The following is a 21127-nucleotide window of genomic DNA, read 5'->3' on the forward strand; positions in this document are numbered from 1 at the left end:
GCTGGTATTGTAAACCTGCGTTTGGACCGATAGCCTGGATGTCGGGCGAACCGACGGCCTGTCTGTAGCGGTCCACCCGACCCAGCGTAACAAAACTTGAGGGGGCCCCCCTGCAGGGTACGTGGAGGGGACTCTGGACTCAGTCTGGAACTCTCCAGCCGAAGTGCGGTGCTGAGGTGGCCCCCTGGAGGTTGGGGGCGCCCGAACCACGGGGGCTGCGGGAGCCCGTGTTACGCCCCTGTGTTGTGATGATATTTTAGAAGCGATTGTTCCTTAGGTGGAAGGTAAGTATGCACAATACCATTGCTTGCTGAGGTCACAGGATGGCGCAGAGATGATGGTAGTTTCGCAGTGTGTTGGATGTGATGGGGACTGGGCCTCAATGCACAACCAACAATTGATGGACAGAATGTTGAACAATGTCACACATTCATCCCATTACAGAGATCTTGGCCTAAATCCATCGTTTTTTTGCTCCCCATGCCATTCCAGTTTGAACCCAACCATATGCAAATCTGTCTTGAGTCTGCTCTCCATGATAACAGTCCAGCCCACACTACCAGGCCAGGTCCTACCTGGACCTCAAACAAGCATCCTGGGAATGGTGACTGGGCCTCCGCACAGTGGTACATGCAAATAAGTCAGGGAACAGTTACTTAAACCATTTAAATTACTAGGGTGGCACTGCATCCTTCCACTGGGGCTCAAGAACTACCCTGCAATAGCCTTGTACTCAGCAAAAATTAGTACACAGCGTGTTCATGAGCAATAAACAACAGCTGTTGCAGAGTTTCACTGCTTAATAGTGCCAGTGGATATAGGTAGTGGGCACCGGCATTCAATTTTGGAGAGCTGTCTTATTTTTCATCATCAGATTTTGGCTCAGAGCAAGCAAGAGACAGGCAGAAAAGGGAGAAAGAAGGAGGAAGAGAAAGCGGAAATACTGACAAGGGGAGACAGCAGGGATAAAAAGGCCTTACATGAATAGAATAAGATGGAAGAAAGGGGCATGAGATTGAATCAAAACTAGGCAGCAACCCTGAAATTCTACAGAGCCAGAGGCGGCCACCTAATGAAAGCCTTCGGCCCCTGCAATTTATGCTTCTTAACACTGATGGTTCCTCAGCTTCAAAGTCTCTCCTGTCGCTGTATTTCACCCCTTGATTCTGATTTTGTTTTTTCTTATTTTATGTCCAGCTTAATTTCTGTGCACAGAGATAAAAAAAAAGTTCCCCAGGTCTGATCCTCTCGTTGTGCAGGGTTACAAGGTAGAACTATGGGCTCTTTTCTGCAAGGTAAACTTCCTTGGACACCAACTTCTAGGGCCTGAGAATAATCCCAATACTTTTATACATGGAGCTATAACTACACATAGTGCATTTTGGGCAGTAACAACATGAGTTTTTATTCACGCAAGCTGGTCATATAAAGTCCTGTTTCAGTGATATAATTAGTAACTGAGATTGTCAGGCTCTTAGTCAGTCAGTAGTAGTTATCAGTACTTGGAAAGATGAGGGGATGAGTAAGAAGAGGAAGACTTTGAAAATGTTCAAGAACTGGAGACAGTCTTTCATTAGACAAAGCAGCAGGGACGTCATTCCACAGTTGTATGGGAGGGCCAATAGGAGCACATGCCGACAGAGGTACAGTTATCACTTGGGATGCAGCTCTTAGGGAGCAAGAAAAGGCCAATATGGATCAGTCATCCACTGGGAAGGTGAGCTGCCTGCTTTAAAGGAAAATGTGTACCAAACAAACACATTGGAACACTGACCAACATTTGATGGGCAGCCATTGGAGGTGGTTAATTGCATGCCAAATATGTTCCTTTTTGTTTTCCTCGTGATTGGTCTGTCTGCCACATTTAGGACTAAAGGGTAATTTGCAGATGGCTGCTTCCTGTCTGAGGTGGTGAAGTAGGATTTGTTGGCTTCTATTTAAAATAAATAAATACAACTAACTTCTGTTCATTGCAGCAGCGGCTCCTCCACTATGGCGGGGGAGCATCGCCCCCCCACCCCATGTCAGTGTGCATGCTGGTTGGGCCGGCCGTCTCAGGACGGCCACATCGACATGCGCACTGAAGCAGTCTCCAGCCCAGCAGCATTGCCGGGTTGGCGAGAGCAAGAACAGGCTCCCAGTCTCCCTGGGAGATCACATCCAGGGCAATCCTGACGCTGCTCTCATGCATGAGGGAAGTCTGGGAGCCTGTGTGGTGCAGCAGCAGAAGAGCACCAAGTCTTCGAGCGGCAGGTAAGAGGTTTTATTTATTTATTTATTTTTGTCCCCAATGCCACTCTGCCCTGATACCAGCCACCACTGTTATCTTGTGCTCCTGCCCCACACCTCGCTTCTCTCTCTCTCTCGCTTGACAGTGGCTATGGCAAAGTATTTAATGTAAATCACATGCATGCAGCATATATTAAAACCTTGCGGAGATCAACTGCTGCCAAGGATTCAATATGCAATGACCAGCCTGCTGCAGTCTCTATATGACCCCTTCACAACTCGTCATGGTGGGAGGGGTCAGTGGGTCTTTCTCACCTCACCCTATCTTGTGACGTGCTGTGAAATGGTGGGCTGATATTGTCGTGCTAGTGTTTGATTGACACTTAGCCCCTGGTGCTACAGGGGTTTAGACTGCAGGGCCCAGGCCTAAGTTTACTTCTTTGATATGAGGGGGATGTCCACAGAGTTGTACACACTGCCTGTGCCAGGCTAATGACCTCACAGGCCTCAGGGCTGTGAGATCATCATCCCCGTAAATGTTAATTGAAGGCAATCTGCAGTGTCTTTTTACATGCATTAGAGCATGTAAGAAGACAGGAGCGTGAATTGCAGTGAGTGCTTTTGCCCTGCTTGCCTATCGACTTTCTAAGTTTTTAATCTAAACAAATCAAAATATTCCAATTTAATAAAAGAAAAAAAGCTATTTGGATGAAATATTAAAGGGGGTGGAGCCCTGGCGCTCTTATCAACGAGCTGCAGCTGCCTGGCACCACAATAAAACAAGCATTGGCATAGCCAATAGGTCTCGCTTTTGGGACCTTATAAGTGTTTAGCCATGCAACAGCTGATGTTGTTGCACTAAGGATATTGTGCTGGATAACTAAACACTTATAAGGTCCCAAAAGCGAGACCTATTGGCTATGCCAATGCTTGTTCAAATGAATGTTGTTTCTTTTTTGCCTTTATTCCACCCACAGAATCACTGAAATTCTTGTCCTTTGCTTTTGCAGCCCTCTACAGATCACATGCCTGTTTGACATTTCTGTCTAGAAGTAGTTTATACCATAGTCCATGCAATGCAACGTCATCTTGTTCTATCAGACATAATCATACTCTCACAAGTCAACCAACATCACAGTCACTTTACTATAGAACGGACATGTACACCATACTACTATATGGTGCAATAGAATCATCAGAAAAAATTGTGGAAGGCATGCAAATCACTGATGGCAGTCAAGTCTCACTCCATAGCAATAAGGACCATATTTGTAGCCCTATGCCCTCAGGCGACAATCTCAAACATGGTGGAGGTTGCAGTCTTGGTGTGATGAGAGGACCCTGCGTTTCCCATATCCAACAGATAGTCATTGGTCTTGGACTCAATGGGGGGCCCCAAATGGGTGGGGCCCCCTGCCCAGCAGGGGCTGTAGGGGCCTGTGTTACGCCCTTGCATTGTAATTTTGGGTGTCATTTCATTTACCACTGACAGAGAAGGTGGATTTCTTTGAAGGTAAGAAACCGCCCGGAAGGGAGGGGAGGCAGTCATTTCATGTACTCCATGGATTTACTTTTGCAGCAGGTGTCTGAGCTGTCATGCCGAAAGTGCTATGGATTGTTTATATGTTTGTATAGCTGCTGGAGGGGGTTGAAGAGGAGGGATTCTAAAGAGAGAGCTGGCAGAACTCCTTTATATGCCTGCCTGAAGAAGATGGCAGCTGGCAGACAAGCGGGAATAAACCAGGACAGGAAGTATTTACAGCCAGCGAGAGACATAAATCAAGCAGGGTTCAGTGAGGGGAGCAAGGAGGGTGCAGGCCCCGGGAGCCGAACAGGACTGGGCAACAGGCTTCTTTCCAGGAAGCCTTGGGGGAAGACGCTCACCCCCTCGCTCTCGGGAGGCTTTTGATGTCAGGAATGGTTTTAATTAGTGTCCACTTTGAGCTGCCGCTTTGAACCTGCATTTTGGGAAACAAAAACGGTATAGCAGGAAAATGTGTGGGAGGCGAGGGGAGGTTTAACAGAGGACACCGGGATACGCAGCAGCGCAAACTCATGGACGGGGTCACAGGGAAGGACGAGTGCGCGAGCCGGGGGAGAATGAACAATCAGAGCTAGAGGAGGGGGGAGGAGACAGGCCTGTCAGTCGTGAAAGAAAGAGAAAAGTGAAAGTGATTGCGGGCTGTAAGGGTGCCTGCGAGCGACGCTCTTAATGAGCCATGATGAGAGAGGAAAGCCAGATGGTGCCTCTGCTCGTAACTGTGCGCGTGACCGCACGCTCTAAGCCACCCAAAAAGCTGTGGTCGGCTTTTTAAAGCCCACTCACTAAATGTCTTGCCAGTGCAACACATGCGCTGGCTCAGGCAAGACCTAAACAGCCCCTACTAGTGAATCTAATAGCTAAAAAATGTGCCCACGTTTGCAAATTGGGAACGTTTTTAACTTACAAAGACTCACAGCATAAGTGTTTAGCAAGATGTGGAAAACTGCATGGATTTGAGCTTGCAGCAGGCAATGTATGTTTTAATACACTAACCTGTCAGACCAGCCCATCGGGCACTGCTTGATTGAACTATAGGTGAGACTGACCCTATGCCCCAAGTGTGACACTTGTGCCCAGAATTGGAACCCTTGTTCACTGTGCTATAAGACACAAGCTGCACCTTACAGTGGATGACCAAATAGGTCGAAACCATGTTTAGTTGTTTGTGTTCTCGTTCAGTGTGGACCTGGCCTGGCAGTGAGGGTTGGGCTGTTTCTATTGGAGCAGGACCAATGCTGATTTGAATAAGGCTGGTTCCTGTTTGAGATGGCTGGTTTCCGTCTGAGTTGGTATGGTGGACAAAAAAGGTAACAACATACTGAGGTTCTGCCTCGAGAAATTACCAGTAGCCGTTGCTAATTGAACCATTCCACCCATCACTTTTTTGTTTTCCTCAGAATTTTGGACCAAAGGCAGATATTTTGGATATCTAACTTCCTCAATATGAATATACCATTATTAGAGATTATTTTTAAGCAGCTCTGTAATAGTGGGTGGGTCCAAATAGCAAGAGATTTAAGGAAAGCAAAATTCAACACATTTCTAGTGTCAAAATGTTGCACTCTAACCTACTCTCTCTGCCACAGTTCTGGGAAACATCTAATGCCCTCCTGGTGGTTTAAGAAAAAACACAAAAAAGCATAGATTTTCTTGCTAGATGCATCTCTGCCTCCCTCACCCAAGGAAGACAACATTTAAAATGATATATATAAGCGGTAACTGGTGCATTCACAAAAGATAGAGCTCAGCTATTGCTTCTTCAGGGAAACAACAGTTATAAAAGGAGCTAAGTATGTAAGCATAACAGGTGCAAGAGACAGCGCACAATAATCATTTTTTTTATTCACGTGATTGTCACGGAAATAAAGTCATAAGACAAATGGAATTAATGTTCTCCCACAGAAGCGAAAAGCACAGCCTTTTGTCGGCAATTACGAGTGCACTTGGTAGCCGCAGTCACAATATTCATATCTCCTGTAAAAGTCGGCGCCCAGCCTGTGGCACCCCGGCTCCACGGGGAGACGTCGAAGTGCCCTGCGCTCCAACAGCTCACTTACAGCTACATTTATTTCTCAGCACGTAATTGCTTGCAGATGTGTGATAATGCAATCAAAAAGCTGGAACTCGGGCAGCAGACAGAGAATTAAAAGGCATGCTGTAGGTGCACGGTGCAGGCCCGAGACAGCTTGCAACAGCAGGTCACTTTGGACGAATGTCTCACTCAAAACAGCCGGGCGTCGCGGGCTATAATGGGTGTGCGTAATAGAGTTAGAGGGCACTTATGAACATGCTGGAAGAGGAGCACGTGCAAAGGAAAAGATAGGGCAGGTTGTGGGAGCGTGAACCACCATACAATACTGATTAGCACAGTGTTAGAGTGGCGTCTAGTGTAGAGAAAAGAAATTGCTCTCTTTACAGAGTCTGAATCACACAAAAACACCAACAATATACACTGTAGAGTGGTGCTTTGTTTTATAATGTCATCTTGGGTTTTGAGATGTATTGTGACGTTATTTACCGGATGCCCCCTTTAATGCTACTGCTTAAAAGATCCCTGTAGAGCCAGTAGGGTATGAACCCACCAACCTGCAACGTTGGCTCAGCCTTTCACCGCCACCTTGTCAATTCATTTAGGACCACTGGGCTCCTACTTGGCATAATACGCTACATGGTACAGCAATGCTTATTCCTGAGATATTATGGGCATCCATGGCACACCTGGCAATCCTTGCCATATTGTAGGCATCCATTGCAGAACTGTGATCCATCTTGACATGCTGTGGGCACCCACACCTGCTTTCATGCCACCTCCATGTATAAAGGTGTTCATTCATGACATACAATTCTGGTATACATAGAATGATGGTGCCCACATTAGCATAATGCTGGCCTCTGCTTAATGATGGCAATGCCTGGCATGTTGTGGACCGCCAAGATATGATTGTGCGAAACCACGAATGTAAATCATTCGAAATGCATTACAGTTCAGTCTCAGAGAAGACCGGAACCAATGCAAGTGACATTATAAGCTGTGCGCTAAGGTACAAGCAAAGTGAACACTCCCCGCAAAACCTAGGACAGGGGAATCAATGGACATTCCAGGGTTGGGCAATGCAAAACCTACTGCACTTCCAAATGAATGTTTACTCCAGTGATATTAGTGTCCCAGTATTTTCTAAAAGTTTTTGATCCCCAAGAGCCTTCCCCGAGTACAGGATGCCACTCTCAAGATATCATCCAGTCTATTAATTTACAGGTATGGCTCAGATCCTTGAAACGAAGGTGATGGTTGTCAGTGTATTAAAAGAATAATATGTTTCTCAAAGATATTCAGGTAAGCTTCCATCAACGTCCAGGAGCCCTCATAATGATCATGGAATGACTTCTAACAAAGAGGAACCATGGAAAAGCTTGAACCCTGACCCTCTTCAATCTTTCCATGACTTGCAATCCAATGGGTCACAATTCTAGGCAACTTCACAAAGCTCATTGAATAGATGAAACAGACGCCATCTGGTTCTAGTCCTTTGTGTCTGACTTGCACCCACCAGATTCTATTGTGATCCTTCTTATCTCACTTCTTCCTCATTACCAGTGTTGTAACGCAAGGGTTTACACTGGCATTGATCATCTTCAACACCGACATCATGCCATTTACAAATATTTCGGACAGCCAGGTGACTGGCTATCAAATGTATAAAGACGATACATAGCTAAAAATTAGAACCTCCAGTGACCCTGATTTAGTAGCAGGTAGTGGATTGACCTCATTATGTCCAACAATACATGCACAGTAACTGGTTCTATTTTAATTACACTAAAATCGAGGTGATAACATTAGCGGTAGATCCAAATGGGAAACAGCCTTAACAACGAAGGCTAAACAATGAGATGCCTTTACAAAAAAGGCTTTACAACAACAATCTTTTACAACAATTTTTTTCCCACGAATATTTATTTACCACAGATGCCTTTTACCACAAAAATTGTGATAAACATACATATTGGGCAGGTAAGTAGAAAGCATTTAAATATATATAGATATAGATAAAGATATAGATATTTATACACACCAAAGGTTACAGGGATGTTATAGTTAGGTTCAGATTTCACTCATACAAAACCATTGAAATTCAGCAGTTATGGTTACCTGAGCTAACTATAACTTATGCCCCCGCAATACACTGCTTATGACCTCACATATTGCAACACTCATGACCTGGTCAGTGACATCACCGATGACATCTCTGAAGCCATCTCAAATGACATCACTGATGACATCATCCAGTGAGTGTAAGTATTTCATAAATGTAGAGATATACATTTACTAGTGTATAAGTTAAATTACTATTTGTTTTCTCCTGCTAATAAATTATACTCTTTCTAATATATGTCATCTGAGTGGCTGTGTGACTTTCTGTATCAGTGTGGGAGTGGGTGTCTGAGTGTGCTGTTTGTGTGTGAGTGGGTTGGTGAGTGAATGTATAGGTGAATAAGGGATTGTGCAAGTAGCTGTATGGGTGTGTGAGTGACTGTGGCTGTATTGGGGACTGAGTGTGAGTGGCTCTGTGGGTGAGTGAGTGGCTGCCTTTGTGGATATATGGGTGAGGGAGTGCATGAGTGGCTGTTCTGGTGACTGTGTGGCTCTATGGGTGGGTGGGTGAGTGGGTGTATTAGTGGCTGCATGGGTAAGTTAGTGGCTGTTTGAATGTCTGTATGGGTAAATGAGTTACTGTAAGTGTCTATGTGACTGGTTGTATAGATAAGTGAGTGGGTGTGTGACTGCTTGTATGGATGTGTGAATGGGTATGTACGTGGTTAATTTAATTAGTGAATGGATGTGTAAGTAGCTGTATGGGTAAGTGAGTGGCTCTGTGAGTAGTGGTTTAGGTGAGTAAGTGCTAGTGTGAGTGGCTGTGTGGGTGAGTGAGTGGGTGTGTGAGTGGCTGTATTAGTGAGTGAGTGGCTTTATGGGTGAGTGAATGCTAGTGTGAGTGGCTATATGGGTCAGTGGGTGTGTAAGTGGTTGTATGGGTGAGTGAGAAGGTGTGTAACACTAGCTTAAAGAAACTTGAAGGGGCCCCCCTGCAAACTATATTGAGGGCCCCCCTCCAGTTCAGTCAGGAGCTGTCACACCAGGGAGCTGTGAAATCAGCACCAGGGCCAGAATCGAACATCGTTTTTTCCAAGAAGAGCCCCCAGTCTACCCAACTGGAGTACTTTCATTTGGTTAATTAGTAAGTGCTATCTTGTTGGGTAAATGTCTGTGCATATTCTACACTACAGCTGCGTAAAGGTCAACGAGGTGTGCATGTAATTTCTGCAATGTGATTGTTCCTCGCGCTCCCTCATTCACAAATCTGTGATAATGTAAATAGTCAGCAAGAGAAGACGCCAAGACTAAAAAGAGTTGAATCTCCACCACACAGAGGCAAGTTGAGAGAAAGTGTTTTTTTGTTGCAGTAACCCCCCCTCCCCCTTTTTCTTTTCTTGTTGCCAGACTACTGATGCTCTTTGACTTGGTGTGCCCTGGGCTCCTGCCAATCACCCACGGCCCTGTGACCAGAGAAGGCCCCTAAGGGCTGCAGCACTTATTGTGCCACCCTTAGAGGCCCTGTACCCTGACACACACACACACTGCCTTTGCAGGCTGAGTGTCTTGGTGCAGAACAAAACAGAGAGTCGACATGGCACAAATCCCTGTGTGCCATGCCCACAACCCACCCTGCCCTGGCATACCTCAGTCACCCCTCTAGCTGGGTGCCCTATGCCAGTAGTGTGGGTACAGGTGCATGAGCCCTGTGCCTCTACAGTACCCAGGTCCATTCCTGGGCACTGTAAGTGCAGTGCTGCCAATAAGAGTATATGGTGCTGGGAGGTCATCAACACGAACTCCACAGCACCATGATGGCTACACTGAAGGCTGAGAAGTTTGTCATCAAACTTCTCAGCACATTAAACTCACACTTATGCCAGTGTGGGATTTAATGTAAGATGCATGATAGAGGGCAACTTGGAGTTGCCCCCTGAACCGAACCTACAATCCACGTCCTGTCTGAGAGGCTGCCTAGGCTGCCACACAGCAGACATGTTGCTGAACCCCTGGGTAGAGAGCCATCCACTCTCCTGGGCCTGCAACAATGCACATCCTGGGCGAGGTGCTAGGTCTCCTCCCCCAGGATGGGCTGGGAAGCTTCAAAGGCATGCCACCTTTGTGAGCTTCTCCAGGTCATTTGCTGAACTCAGCAACTGGCCCCCGCCGGTTCTGACCCCCACTCTGGCGGGAAGACTGGCGGGAAACCCCAAGGGAGGAAAGGGGGTGTGCCAGCCTCTGCCAACCCCACCCCTCCGGTGGGGGAGGAGAGGTGAAGCACATCTCCGGGCTCTCGCCATCTTGAAGATGGGGAGCCCTGCCCAATCAGGACTATGCTCCGGCCTCCTCCCACTGGAGAGTGGCAGGATTGGGGGTGTACCCACCCCAGGGAAGGGACCCATTGGTCCCTGCCCTTTACCTACCTGTAACGCCCCTAAATTTAGTATTTATGGGCACCCTGAACCTTCCTTCCTCAGATCCCGATTCCAAAACAAGCAGGAAGAACAACAAGAAAGAAGATCTGCCTTGCAGCTGCTAACAAGAGGAAGACACCAACTGATTTGGCCCCGGCCCTACAGGCCTGTCGACCCTCGAACCTGCTCCTGCTAAAACCCGGCGTCTCCAGTGGACAGCAACCTCAAAAACCCCGGAGGACCTGGCTGCCTTGTGACTCTAAAAAGACTGGGACTCCCACGAGCAGTGGTTCTGCTCAAAGCAAGTAACAGAACCCTGGCACCAGCCAGGAACTGCGACTCCAGCACACTCTGCACCCGCCAACCCTGGCCTGTGCCGGAGTGGACAAAGACCACAAGGACGTCCCCCCGGCGACTGTGACCCCAAATCCAGCACCCAAGGACCCTCCTCGACGCTCCTGACGACGCCTGCAGCCTCAACACCAGACACTCCCCAACCGCGACCAGCTGAGGGTAAGATTTCCTGACGCGAAAGGACACCCCTGCACCCGGCGCCCTGAGGCTCCCTGTGCCCAGCTCCTGGGTGCCTACCTAACCTACAGCTTCCCAACTTACCTCTCAAAGTGGTGCTCGCACCTGAAGAATCTTCGCCCCGAGCTTGCAGCCTTTGTTCGTCTTGTAGCTTCTCCACAGAAAACCATTGAGCGCCCGACGGCTCAAAAGCACCCTGCACCCAGCCGCCCGAGTGCCCCTGGAAGTGCAACATCCATCCTAATCTACTTCCCCACTTGCCCTGAGTAAGTGACCGGGAGCCCAGCTCCCACAGCCACGTGGCCTGCTTGCCAGCAACCACCAACCAAAGACCTCCTGCCCGCCATAGGATAACATTGGGCCTAACTCTCTCTGCACCTGGCTACCCCAGTGCCGCTGAGGGTTTAACGACTGTACCTACCTGACCCTGGGAGACCCCTGAGTCTATGCCCAGAACCTTAACTATGCCAGTCGAGTACTTACCAAAAAGCCGATAACTCACTTTTCTTCCATAGGCTAACATTGACTGGTTTCAATTGGAAATTCTTCTAAGTGTCGAGTTTTGAAACTTTAAAATATTCACCTAAAATCAGCCGAAAAACGAAAACGAAATTACTCACCTGTTATCAGGAGAGATCCCAGTGCTGGATCTTGGTGCCCAGCACTGACCCTGAAAAGTAATTACAACGGTACTTACCTATAACTTGATTTTCCTCCATAGGATAACATTGCCTGGTTTTTGCCGATTTTTCAAACTTACAAATATTCCTTAAAAATCGCCTGTGTAACAAAAACGATTTCTTTCAACTGTTTACAGGAGATGTAACAGTGCTGGATCCAGATTCTAATACTGAGTAAGAAAAAGTAACGATAACCCTACTTACCTGCTAAGTGAATTTCATCCCATAGGATAACATTGGTGATTCTATGTGAAAAAGTTTCTAAGTGTCATCTTTTTAAATACCATAATATTCCTTAAAAATCATACCTGTAACCAAAACGTATTTACTTACGTGTTTCCAGGAAATGTCCCAGGACTGAATCTAGGATCCAGTCCTGTGTTTAGAAAAGTAATCCTAAAAGTAATTAATTGCGTTTACTTAGAAATTCCCATTGAGCTCAATGTTATAATTGTGTATGAATTGTGTTGCCTATTGCAACAACTGTAACTATTGCATTCAAAAGTCTATTGCCTATTGAAAGTATTTAACTAAAGCATCTAATTCTGAGAAAGTATATTTTGATACCTATTGTTGGTTCTAAACTAAAACAACCATATAATTTAAAACAAAACCATTGGCCTAGAGTTCAGTTCTTGAGTGTGTGAGACCATTTGCTGACTGAGTGTGTACAACAAATGCTTTTACACTGTACTCTGATACTGCCTTACTGCTCGAACAAGCTACCACTTTAGAGAGTAAGGTTATATCTAACTTTAGCCTCTGCCAAACCTCTGGGGACTGGGGACTCTGTGCACACTGTACCTATTTGGGAACAGTATATACAGAGCCACTTTCTTACACAAGTCCCCTTAGCTAAATTAGGTAAGTGTTTCTTTGTTTGGTGGAAATGTTCTCGAATTTCTCTGCATCAATAACGCGTCACCAGAATTGGCTGGAAAAGCGCTCAAGGGCCTTTTGTTAAGCTGCCCATCAATGTGGCAAAAGCCAGGAAAATCTTGGCATTCTACTAAGGAAAACAGGGTGTGGAAAAACAGGCAGTGCTGGGAGAGGATTTTGAACATTTGCATACTCAGGGTAATTAAAAGGGAGAATCATGGGCTCTGCTCTCACCTGGAAACAACAAGAAAGATATCCCTCGTCACAGTTATCCCAGATCAGAATGTGCTCCACTAGATCAAGGATGCAGTCACCTCCATTAAGCATTTTACATTGTTTATCAACATGGAATACAAGAGGAAGCACACTTGCTTTGCATTCCCCAAGCCCAAAAAGTTAGGATCCTTTTTTTTTTTTTTACTTACACAAAGGGGAAGGGCCGCATGGCCCCAATCCCCAGACCAATTTCGGCCTCAGGGACAGCATCCCAAGGCCCAGTCGAAATTTAGTGGGGTAGGAGCCACGCATATATATGAGAATCTTTGCCTGTGGGGAGGGTAGAGCATATAACAACTGATAAGGCTCTTGGTAGAAGGTCTAAAACATTGTTTAAACATTTCATCTATTGAGGATATAATGTTTTTAATGAGCGGAAGTAAAGTCCAGAGGCAGAGGACACAGCGCAACAGTTATAGCTCTCTGGCACTACATTATCCCGATGAAACACCCATGTTGCCTATGTGTGAATTATAATTGGCTTTATTTAATCACCATTGCAGGATCAACAAATGTCTCCATGTCATCCTGTAATAATCTCTTTACCAAATTTCTTCCCATAATTCCTCCCCCGGCCTCTGTTCAGCAGCCCCTTCTAGTAGTTTCCTACCATAGCTTTCTGGGTCCCTCAAAGCACTAAATCTCCTGACATTCGATCTCATGTCAGTGAGCATGCGGAAACTGCTGAGGTGAAAGCGAGAATATATGGTGCCTGCAGACATAACAACGCCATTTCTTTCTATATCTCTATAAAGCTTCCCTTCAACATTACACCACGCTTTTGGTGGCGAAGTGAGCTAAAGAACGATGATGGATCTGTGGCTAGGGGTGAGTGTCTGAAAAGTTTCAGCGCTCCATCCATCATCTCCTTGTGTTTGCTTAGTTCACCCTAAGTTGGCAGAGTATGCCCAGATGTGGGTCCCTTGCTCACTTTGCCACTGGATTCAAGCTAGCCTGGCTGAAGAGGGCTGTCGTGCCTGAAACCGGTCCCAGGATGCTCGTTTCCGGTTCAGGGAAGACATGGCTTGGCAGTTCGGGGTGGACTGTTCCCATGAGACACAGGGTCAAGACTGATTTGCATATAGCTGTGTCTGAACAGGGGTGGAAAAGTGAGCTAAAGAATGATGATGGATTCAACCCAGATCTGTGACTGGGGGTGAGTGTTTGAAAAGTTCCAGCACTCCGTCCATCATCTCCTTGTGTTTGCTTCACCCAGTATTACCAACTTTTTTCTCCTTCGCTTTTATCCATTCTTCTGTGCTTTTTGATAATGACACGAATTAATGAATGAATTAAATGACTGAACAATTACTTTTATTTGATTTAGTTTAAATCAAAAAAGAGCAGCACAACCGCTAATGCACATAAAATTCACATGCAAAAGTACTGATTTGTTGGTAGACTGTTCTTCAGTGCTTTTTGATAATGACACTTCTACCCTGTCCCTCTTCATCTCACTTCACCTACCTCCTATTGTGAATGTACAGAAATGTATAAATGCTGTGTTATATTAATTACTATATTTTTTTGCTTTAAAAAAATATATAACTTTCCTACCATGTCAAATCCTATGTTCTTATGTCACAATATAAATCACTTTAACACCCCACCCCCTACCTCTCCACCCCTTAGGGGTTTGTTTGTACTATAAAATATCATGAAATAGAATAAATATGTTAGGACTATGTACAATGATCGAGGTATGGACTTTCATTTACTATCATAAAGCATTGTGCTGTAAGAGCCCAAAATCAAATAAATTTATAAATAACATAATTACTGATTTAGACACAGAAACTTGAATGTGCACTTTGCACACATTGAGAAAAACAACACAGAAATGAGAAACAACACCATAAATGCATTCTTGAAAAACTTAGAAAAAGAGAAAAGACGAATACAAAAAGACTTCAATGTTTAGTAATAAGGAGTTATAATAGGTTACTTATAAAATAAATGATTTATAATGCCTTTACTGACAAAATAATGCAATTCTAATTATGGGACGTAGCATTTCTATTGCCTTTCATTATAATGCATCATAAAAAGAAAGCGGTGCAAAAAAGTTAGGAGAACTGGCTACATAGTAGATAATTTCAATAGTAGTAATAGACATCATAAAGATTATATAAAAGCTAAAACGATTTTAGCAAAATTAATTTTGAGAATAGTTTACATGTATGAATATTGAAACTTTGTGGTAATAGGCCATAGTTAACCTCAGTCATTTTCATGTGATAATACATTGACACTTTAATTATTATTTCTTTACATGAATAACTTGATATATTCATTATGTTTGATTCTAATTAAGAGTATATTTAACTGCTAATGAAATGGTAGTTTAAATGCCTTTTTCCAAGCTGAACTGCATTATTGCATAGCCTAATTCAATGGACATTCTTTTCATGTGTCCTGGAATGTTGCTTTATCTGTTCGGCATATGACACATTTAGTACAGCTGACAACATTTGTCTAGTGATCACTGAATTGTGAATTGGTGAGAACCTGAACTTTATACAGACCTCATGGTCTGCAATGATGTAACCTTTTCTTTGCCGACTAACCTATGAGGACGGAAGGAGGAATTGTTTCCCATGACGTGAATGCGAAAACCTGCTCGAGTATCAAAATCTTGGCCTGGTTGTTGTAAAATCCCAGTCTACAACACGATCACGGATATCTCTTGAAGTGCTCTCTCCGTGACTACCACCGGTGTATGTAATTGTGGCTCGATAGGCCATGTACGAGATGAGAGTTTGTTAGTGTGCTGTCACGTGTGAGGTCAGAATGGTTTGTGTGGTTCGCTTCAGGGGGTATATGAAATATTTTAACATTTATGTATTGTTTTCAATTATTTAACAGTACATCAGAACAATCACCAGATGTATTTCCATGTGTAACAATTGAATATCTCTACTAATGAATTTCTTGTGGTCTCACAAATACGCTTTTAACTTTTGTATAATCAGAAAAATTAAAAAACTATGAATACGTTCAAAAATATAATAAAATGAAAAACATCAGCATAATGGTGTGCAAGATCTGACAACTCTAGTAATGGGCAGAGCATAGAGCTCTACAGAGCCTACAGAAAAGGAATACAGGTCGCGTGGGAGTTTTTTTCTTCATTTTCTGCGTATCAGAATCCTGTACTTTACGACTGAAGGACCAATCACATGATATCTGACCATTATGGTGCAATGACTGACCATGTGAAGCGTCATAATGCTTATAAAAGGAGAGACCCCTCCAAAGGAGGGGCATGGCAGCACATTTTTTGACTGCGGAACATGCTCGAATTTTCCCCTAAGGAAAGAAACTTATGCTTTAAAGAATCATACTTTTGCTTTTGGATTAATTTGCTGATTCTGCTACCTTTGGCAGATTGATGTAAATTCTTCTTTGGCGAGCAAGCTAGATTTTTCTATGCTCCATGTTTTTGCCTTTGCCAATGACTTTGTCTGCTGAACTTTTTTTGACTCTCTGATGAGCAACGAGATTTGCCTTTTCCTTTTAGCACAGGTTATGGACTCACCCCTAGAGGACTTTAAACTTGATCCTTTTGCCCTTTTATTTAAACCCTTTGGAAGGCAGTTAAGAGAACTGCCCATTCTTCTGCCCTTGATGGTGACTGGAACCTGGAATTTCTATTTGATGTGAATCTTAAAACCATCCTCTGCTTTTGATGGTGGGAGGATTCTGTAATTTATATTTGCGGTGAGTTTATTCTGTAAATAATCCATCCTTGGCCTTTTAATGATGACAGGAATCTGTAACCTTTCGAACCATCCTCGTCTGGATTCGAATTTTTGACCAAATGTATGGTTTCATTCTGCGTGCTGTAAGATTCTCGACTGAAATGCTTAAACTGATACTTCTATGCATTGATTTTAGAGTATTAACAGAATAACCAATTTAACTAAATGTGCCTGAGTCTGTTATTGTGTTCTTTGTTTAAAACTGTGCTATTTAGTATTGATTCTATATGCGTAATAGAGAGAGTCATACATCATTTTCAGACCATCATGTTCTGCTTCTTCTATTCTGGGTTGCCACTGCAGAACTCTTAGATCATCATACACCGAGCTATGTTAGGCAACTTCTCATTTTATAACAACAAGCTGATGAGAGGCAACACAAAAGAGCAACAGTGTTTCAAGACACAGAATGAAGAGTTCGTTTTCAGGTGTTGTTGGTTTCCGATGCAAGCTCTTTATTTGAAACAATCCTTTATGTACTTGTGGATACAGCCCACACGTTTCGCCATTCAAGAGGGCTTCTTCAGGGCAAGGTTAAAAAGAATCATATGCTGATGCATGCGTAAAGCACCAGAAAGGAGCAGCAAAAGTGACTGCCGTGCAGGAGCGTCACTAGTGATGAAGGGTATCTCCAGTATTCCCAGGCCTTTTGTGAAAAACGGTATGTCATAAGGCCTCAGTGTAACACCAACTTCCGTTGTCTCCAGATTCGTAGGTGAGTAAACCTATAAGGCGAAATAAGGCCTCAGTGTAAAACCAATTTCTGTTGTCTCCATATACGTAGGTAAGTAAACTGAGAGAATCAGCGAGTAGGTCCTCATAACGATCCAGTGTACGGCATTCAATGTTTATTTTGCTCACTTGTTCCAGCTGGACCTCACTGCCAGCTAACAACAGTTTGAGAAGTGAAAAACAAGAACTAGAACATCTGTTCACTGATGACTCATTTAATCTAAGCTGTCCTAAATTAATCTGCATACTGTAATCACACCTTTCCTGCTCAACTACTCTCCTCATCTCTATTTTAGGCTTGATCTTGAATCTCTGTGTCGAGCATCATACACGAGCTATGTTAGTTGACTTCTTATTTTATGCATCCTATGTGAAGCTACGTTTTGCTATTTTCTTTCTTTTTATGTAATGTGCTCTGATACCTTTGGGTCTAGCTAGCGCTATATAAAACTTATAAATAAATAATGACGTTAAGTTATCCAGCTGCCCTTCACAATCATGAAGGAACTGGGCAAACTTATTTAGGTATAAATTGAGAAAATGGCCCCACTCACAAAGGTAAATTTGGTCGTAAATGTAAGTTTACAATCAAATTTACCTTTTTTTTACACCCGTCATGAATTTAAAAGGGGATTCCTGACAGGTATAAATCCCAGTCAAGGAGTGGGAAAAAGGGCATTCTAAGGAAGTTTGGGAACACCCACACATACATGTACTTTCCTGGTCATAGAGAAACTTCTCATTTCACTTCCCACCCTGGAAACTAGGGTTTTTACTTGAGCAACTGGTCAGTGTAAATCTCTTTTTACATGGTGGGAACATGTATAAATAATTCTAAAATTTGCTGGGCTGCAGGGGAAGGAGTTTCTCCCTGAAGAAGCACTTTTCACCTGTGGATCCAAAAATGTGCAATTGCACAGAGCATCCTATTCCCCCTGTGCAGAGTAAAAGAAAGTCGTAAAATAATTGCGGGCAGAAGCAGAGACAGCCTCTATACGTGTCTGAAAATATTCGTCAAAGACCCAATAAATATGATTCTGGGATCATAGCTGCTTATTATTGGGTAAGCTCTTAAGAGACAATTTATTCTGCTAGATAGACATTTACAAAGCCACCATATATATATCTCCCATGCGGTTCCATATTGTCGTCACTAGTTAGTGAAATACAATCACTGCAAAAAACAGCTTCGCGAGCCACACTCCGCTTCCCGCCATCTGCTCGCCAGCCACGCGAGATCTGCGGGCGCGCGTGCCCCGCCCCCCTGGCACAACACGCTACTTCTCGTCGAGAAAACAGCGACGACAACAGGGAGCACAATTCCTTTCCAAAACGCTCTGAAATCATAATCAGAAAAAAAAATCCCAAGAACAAAACACCCCTGACGCGTTTACTGCTCTGTGGCACTGGTTCAAAGCGCAGCATTAACACTTGCCGTTTTGGACTAGCGCCCGACGAGGCGAGGTGGTGCTCGCTGCTGCACAGAGCATATGCCTCGCTTTCGAACTGTACCGCTAAAAATAAAAGCACAGAGCCACCAGCAAACAACCCGTCCCCGGTCACAATCAATCACGTTCGCTAAGCAATGCGCCGCGCGGCTTACTTCATCCCCACCGCTGAAATACAAGTGAGCCCTTTAAACGGGTACTAATCCCCGCTGAAAAGGCTAGTCCTTAATTGAGTGAGAATATGGCGTCATGCAGCCTCGGCCATTGTACTGCGCGCCCTTTGTGCCCTCACAGCACCCCACAAGGCACTTTTCAACCACCCATGTGAAAGTGTTCATTGTTGGCATTGATTGCTCAGCGTTTGCTCCTCGGCAGGGGAGAGGATATGTTCAATTTGTCGCACAGATAAAGTTAGTGAGGGCGCATATCAAGAGCCCCGCCCCCATCATTGCCCGAGAAGCTATTCAAATTGCTAGGCCTTGAAAATATGGCACAAGTTATTTATAGCGCTTATTTACAGCGCCAAGAAAGGCATGTGAGCTTTATAGCCCTTATTTACAGCGCCTAGAAAGGCATGTGAGCTGTATGAGACAACATGGAATTACTTGTATTATTATTTGCATGATTATATTATATATATAGTGATCACTTTATTATTTGTATTATGTCCCCCACCCTCCCACCACGTTCAAATACCCTCTTGTGTTTGCTGACTGGTGGAAAACACCTCGGCAGTCTCAGCGCTGCTTGCACTGAGGGGTTTTCCCGCTCGGTGTCTGAGGACAGGTGCCTCCAGCGACTCAATGAGGCGAGGCAAGCAAGAATATAGCACAGCGTCCTTCTTATTTGCATGAGAAACCGTGCAGGAAAAAGCAAGACAAAGCAGGCATGAAAAGCGGACGTACACAGTTCCAAGACATACTCTGTGTAGCCTCACTGTACTTTACTTAAAATGAGGGTATTAGAACATCTGTAGGAGGACTTTAGGCCAGGCATATGTAGTTCCAGATTACTGGCCTGTCAATAATTGGGGATTTTCTCAATTTCGCACTTGTGTAGTTGTTTTTTCTTGCAAGCTGACACTGTTGTCTCCAGAGAGCCATACTTCCGCACAAGTGCTTGTAGGCGCTGAAAATAAATGTGCTATTTTATTGAGAGTTAACGTTATAATTCGCCTTCCTCATAAGATTGAAACTGGGTAGATGTCAACAATATTTTGTCCTCGCGGATCTCACCAGGGCTGCAGAAGTCAACATTTTTAAGTGCACAGCCGCATGCTGAAAACTCTGCCAACTACACGGCATAGTTGTACTATTCTCGCGAGAACTACGGGAAGATGCTAAGCAAACTCTACAACTCTGCATATGGCTGGGTCCAAACTAAGGCGGCATGGTGAGCAAAAGAACATGTGTTGGAATGCTACCGGACCATATTCCAGTGGTCGGAAAATTTGCAAGCGTTCCTCCCATCACTTTTGGTGTATTTGATAGCCTAAGGAAGGAGGCATGGAGTGTCTATCGCCACTCTCCAAAGGCAGAGAGGGTTGCAGCTGGAAAGACATTAATAAGGGCACACAGTATCCCAAGCTCTCTATGGGGCTCTGAACAATGCCGCGAGGGTGAGTGCCGTCTCATTTGCCATCTTCAACATATTAGGGTGTCCACCTGCAAAAGCAACATCAAATGGAATTTTGAGCCAGTGCTCTGTGCTCCTCTGCTAACTTTCCAGCGCATGTGCATCCAGAGACACTCAATGCAGTGAGAAAAGGGCAGTTTCTTTAGTAATCAGATGCACGTCTTAGTCAGTAACAAGAACACACAAGCAGAGTTCACACCAGCATAAACAGGAGCAATGTGTAGTATACATAATATGCTCAGAGTCTCTATATATTCTTAAAACGGGTTTCGAACAGCCCCAACATCCACAGCCCTCTTTTAGATTGCAACGCAGACAGGTGAAATTGAACAATTAGTATGGTGGCCTGAAAACAAATGCACAACCACAGAACTGCACATTCTGCACCACAGAGAGCTGCACTGCAAGTACAGGAAGGGTGGAAGTACCCAAATATGTTGTACCTACCCCCCAGAGTAGAGTCTTCTGCCCCTCTTACCATTTCACTGAGCAATGGCCCCATCAAAATCTAGGTTACAAGGTCCCTGATAAGGGGTTTCAGTTTTCACTCCTATAGAAAATGTTGCTCTCACCAAGCCATCTTCAAATTGCAAGAAATGTATGTGGTTTGAGAAGATCTACCATTGTACAAGTTGGTCCACAAACTTGCTGATGAATTTGCATATTGAAGTATCTACCCTTGCACTCACCTGAGAGAATACAGGATGTCTCTAAAATTTGAGATAACGAAAAAAGGAACACCCAACATCAGAAATTATTCCACATTAGTTGTACATACTGCTACTTAGTTGGTCTGTAATTTGTCAACTATGTGCCCATAACATGTGGTACTTTAAAAAAATGCCACTCCCTTCATTTGCTCTGGTAACAAATCGTGGTTGTGCTGTAAAATGATATTGTAGAATA

General features: G+C 44.3%; 1 protein-coding gene across 2 annotated transcripts in view; it reads right to left on the reverse strand.

Moving 5' to 3' along the window:
- PRKCE (protein kinase C epsilon) overlaps nucleotides 1–21127 on the reverse strand; it is a 1182017-nt gene that overhangs the window by 826637 nt on the left and 334253 nt on the right. The gene's annotated exons all lie outside the window — the stretch shown is intronic.

This window comes from Triturus cristatus, chromosome 6, assembly GCF_964204655.1.
Source record: "Triturus cristatus chromosome 6, aTriCri1.1, whole genome shotgun sequence".
In the NCBI taxonomy this organism is placed as follows: Eukaryota; Metazoa; Chordata; class Amphibia; order Caudata; family Salamandridae; genus Triturus; species Triturus cristatus.